Raw genomic sequence first — 4,598 nt, forward strand, 5'->3', positions numbered from 1 at the left:
AACTTAAAAGTTCATGACCTGCAGTTGCATCAATCAATTGGTCTATGTGTGGTAATGGAAAAGAATCTTTCGGGCAAGCTTTATTAAGGTCTGTGTAATCTACGCAAACTCGCCACTTACCGTTCTTCTTTGGAACTAAAACAGTGTTAGCTAACCAGTTAGGATACTTTACATCACGAATAGAACCAATTTTTAGCAATTTTTGGACTTCTTCTTGAATCACCTGATTCTTGAAAGTTCCCTGCTTTCTTTTCTTTTGCTTGATTGGAGGATATGATGGATCTCATTTAATTTATGAGTCATCACCTCCGGTGGTATCCATGTCATGTCAAAATGGGACCAAGCAAAACAATCTGCGTTAGCTTTTAAAAATTCAATCAACTTACGTTTCACCTCCGGGCTAAGATTGGCTCCTATATACACTTTTCTCTATGGCCAATGTATAAATAAAACCACAACCTCCAGCTCTTCTATCTTGGTTTTGATGTTTTCGTTTTCTTCTGGTACTTGAATAGTATCAGGTCTTGAATCCACATCTGTTTGACCTTTTTCAGTTGAGGGTGACGCCACGTTATCCTCAACTGAATTCTATAATTGCTATTTTTCTTCATCCTTAACACTTGAATTTGCCATGAAGTTGATGCTCCTGGATGTTTGTTGATCGCCCCTAATTTGACATATTCCCCATGGCGACGAAAATTTAATGACTTGATGCAAGGTTGATGGAACAGCGTCCATGTCATGGATCCATGGCCTCCCAATAATCATTTTGTAAGCCATTTCCATATCTACTACTTGAAATTTGGTGTCTTTAACAACGCCTTCTGCGAAAGTAGTAAGTATCACCTCCCCTTTCATTACAACACTGGAGTTGTCAAATCCTGACAAAGTATGCGCTTTTGGAACCAATTTATCTTCTGTTTGCATCTCGCGTAATACTCGTATCAAAATAATGTTCACAGAACTACCTGGATCAATCAAAACTCGTTTCACGTTAGTGTCATGTACAAGTAAAGATATTACCAGTGTGTCGTTATGTGGAATTAATAGACCCTCGGCATCTGCATCATTGAATGTAATATTTTCTTCCTCCAAGACATGTCGATGCCGCTTCCCGTGGGTAATTGTTACTTTAGAAACCTTTTTATATGATACGTTGTTGATCTCTTCACCCCCACTTATAACGTTGACATTTCTCTTGGGAGAAGGTGGTTTTGGAGGCTCCTGCCTATTCTTCATGTATGCTTGTTTACCTTTCTCACTAAATAACTCAGTGAGATATCCTTGTTTTAACAAATGATCAACTTCACCCTGTAAAAACCTGCAATCTGCTATTTTATGCCCGTGATCGTTATGTAATTCGCACCAATGATCAGGGTTTCGTCTGTTTGTATTTGATCTCATTTCCTTGGGCCATCGTACCTTATCTCCCATACTTCTTAAAATAGCCACGAGTTCAGAAGTGTTCACGTTGAAGTTATAACCTCCAAATCTTGCCTTTAGACCTCCATCATTGTCTCGTGGCTCACGTGCGCTTCGGTCACTCCCAAATCTTGATGATGATCCTGACTCTCTATTCCTTGATCTACGATCGTACCTCTGGTTATCCTGTTTTAACCGTGAGTCTCTTCCCGCAGGTCCCATGTATGGCTCGTACCTGTTTTTACCGGATCTTTTTTCGGACTCTGAACGTCTCGAACTTACCTTCTCTTCTTTTTGAAATCGTGGAACAGTATCTTCCTCAATCCTCATCTTCGTGCTATACCTGTTATAAACATCATTCCACGTTGTAACGGAAAATTCTCGAAGGCTTTCCTTGAGTTTCCTCATGGCTTCTGAGCTTTTTTTGTTCAAATTACTTGCGAAAGCTATAGCCGCCCAGTTGTCAGGTACACGTGGTAATGTCATTCTTTCACGTTGAAATCTGTCCACGAATTCCCTATGTAGTTCTGAGTCCCCTTGCTTGATTTTGAAAATATCCTCCATTCTTTTCTCTACTTTTTGAGCTCCCGAGTGTGCTTTGATGAAAGAATCTGCAAGCTCAGCAAAAGAATTTATAGAATTTTCAGGTAAAAGAGAATACCATTTTAACGCTCCTTTGGTGAGTGTTTCACCAATTTTTTTGACTAGTATTGATTCAATCTCCTGCTTAGTCAAATCATTGCCTTCTACGCCGTGGTGAATGCAGTCACGTGGTCTCGTGGGTCTGTCGTTCCATCATATTTTGGAATATCAGGCATTTTTGAACTTTTTGGGATTGGAAGTGGAGCAGCGCTTGACTTCCAGGGTTGTTGTGAATATCTATCCATATCTACCCCTTTGATCACTGGTGGCACCCCGGGTATTTGCTCTATGCGGTCATTTTGCTCCTTGAGCTGTTTCTGCAATGTTAGTACTAAATTCTGTAAATTAGAATTAACTAAATTACCTGGTTCTCCCTCCTGTGATTCGCTGGGGGTTCCACCACTACCTGAATTAACGAGTCCGGAACGAGGGTTCTCTAGAGTGTTATTATTTGGTGTGGGTGTAGGTGGTGCAGCAGGCAATTGGCTAACAAAAGCCTGAAGAGCTTTATTGACTTGAGAAGCAATAAGTTTTTGTAAAGCCTCATCCATAGTTTCAACATTCTCGAATTGAGCTTGTCCATCTGTATGAGACCCATCAGGAGTGCCTTCACGAGACCGCCGTGGAGAGCCTTGTGGAGAAGTAATCAGTACGTTGTTGTTCTGTGGATCTCCCTGAAGTTGCTGGGTTGTTTGATTTTCTTAGTTTCCCTAAATGTTGTCATTGTTGTTCGACATGGTTGACACAACAAGGGAAGTTTAGGCTAAAATAAAATGGATTATCAGATTCCCGGTAACGGAACCAATGTGTTTAACCAAAAAATGGGATTTTGGTCAAAACTAGAATCTAGAAGAACTCGGGTTATTGATAATGAAGAAAATGAATAAAAGAAAGAAGTAATTTTGGATAACAAGATGATAGTCAAAAGAAACCAATAAATCACTGTCTATTCCAATAGTATTTCGTGTCCCCTACAACTGATCATATATATCCTTTTTATAGGTACCTTTGAGAATGTACGTTATGCCCAAATCATAATGAGGCTATTATGAATAATTAAAGACATTGAATGCTACGTTACACAATCATTACATTGAATATATATATTCCTTAACGGACTCAGCATTTAATACTCATTAAATGCTATATCTGCACTCTTTTTTATAACCAGATTCATTCCTTCTGATGCCCGGATATAAATGATTTAAATACGTACGGGCGTCGTGCTACTTATCTGATGTCCCTGCCTCTTCCTCCTTCTTTGCTCGTGTCTGTTTTACAATTCTTGAATCGTGTCTAATTGTGATTCATTGACCATTTGACCAATCCACGTGTCCTGACACGTCACTATATATATAAATACAATTTTCCCCTATACATAAACACCAAGAGCTAATGAATTCTTAAATGAAAAGTCGGTGTTCCTTAGTAGTTTCTTTTTTGTTAAAAAAATATTCCTTTTAATAAGTGTGAAAAGCTACACGTACGACCTTGAGGATCCACCAGAAATAATGACATGGCTAAGTTAAGAAAAGAATTAGGGCCATGTAAGAATATCACCGACTTGCTACTCCATTCTTACGTAAAAAGTCTTTTCCCTCACTTTCTTTTATTTTATTTTATTTTATTTTTGGGTTTCTATTTTGGAGGAGTTTGCTACGCGTCCTTATTTTTCTTGTGAATTCATTTGCATGTCCTTTTTTTAATCACAAGATCTACAGTCCTTAAAGAACATATATATTACACGTCAAAATGCACATGGTTCACAAAATAATTGTTTGTTAGTTAAGAAAAAGTTCAAGTTTTCTTCTTTGAAAATAATAATGATTAATAAAACAAAAATTTCCAAAATAGCTCTTATAATCTAACATCGTTCAAAAATCTAAAAGGAGAATAAAGAATCACAACTTTTACATAGATTTATGGACAATACAATTTGATTGATACTTCTTGCAGTACTGGGTTCAATTGAATCTGGTGCCGATACGTCACATCCACCGCTGGATGTGTGGGTGTAGGGGTAGGGATGGGGGTAGGGGTGGGGGTGAAGTACAAAAGAGAAGATCCACCACTCTTTGTGGAGGGTCCAGGGGTTAATAAGGGATGGCAGGAAGAAAGAAAGAAAAAGGAGAGACAGAGAGAGACAAGTCGGACTCTTCCATTGGCTTCCTTTACCTTCTTAGGATCAACGTACTTATCCTCTAAGTACTAATAATCAAACTTTTTGTTACTATCATCCACAACCCTATAAATATTAATTATTCTTATCGAATTTAATACAAGAATTATAGTAAGCATAGTACTCTTTTATTTTAACCAAAAATTTTGAGTTCGAGTACTAAATATGAAATCGTCTTTGTTAGGGAACGTTTTAGTCTCAAATACGAGCCTCAATACTAATACCGGAACACAAGTGAGAAATTAAAAAAAAAAGGAATTCAAGATCTTAATTCAGTTAAAAGATTGTTACACACACTCATTTAATCTCTGTTTATATGTGTGTATATGTATATATATATATATATATATATGTT

Source organism: Nicotiana attenuata, unplaced genomic scaffold (assembly GCF_001879085.1).
Source record: "Nicotiana attenuata strain UT unplaced genomic scaffold, NIATTr2, whole genome shotgun sequence".
Taxonomy (NCBI): Eukaryota; Viridiplantae; Streptophyta; class Magnoliopsida; order Solanales; family Solanaceae; genus Nicotiana; species Nicotiana attenuata.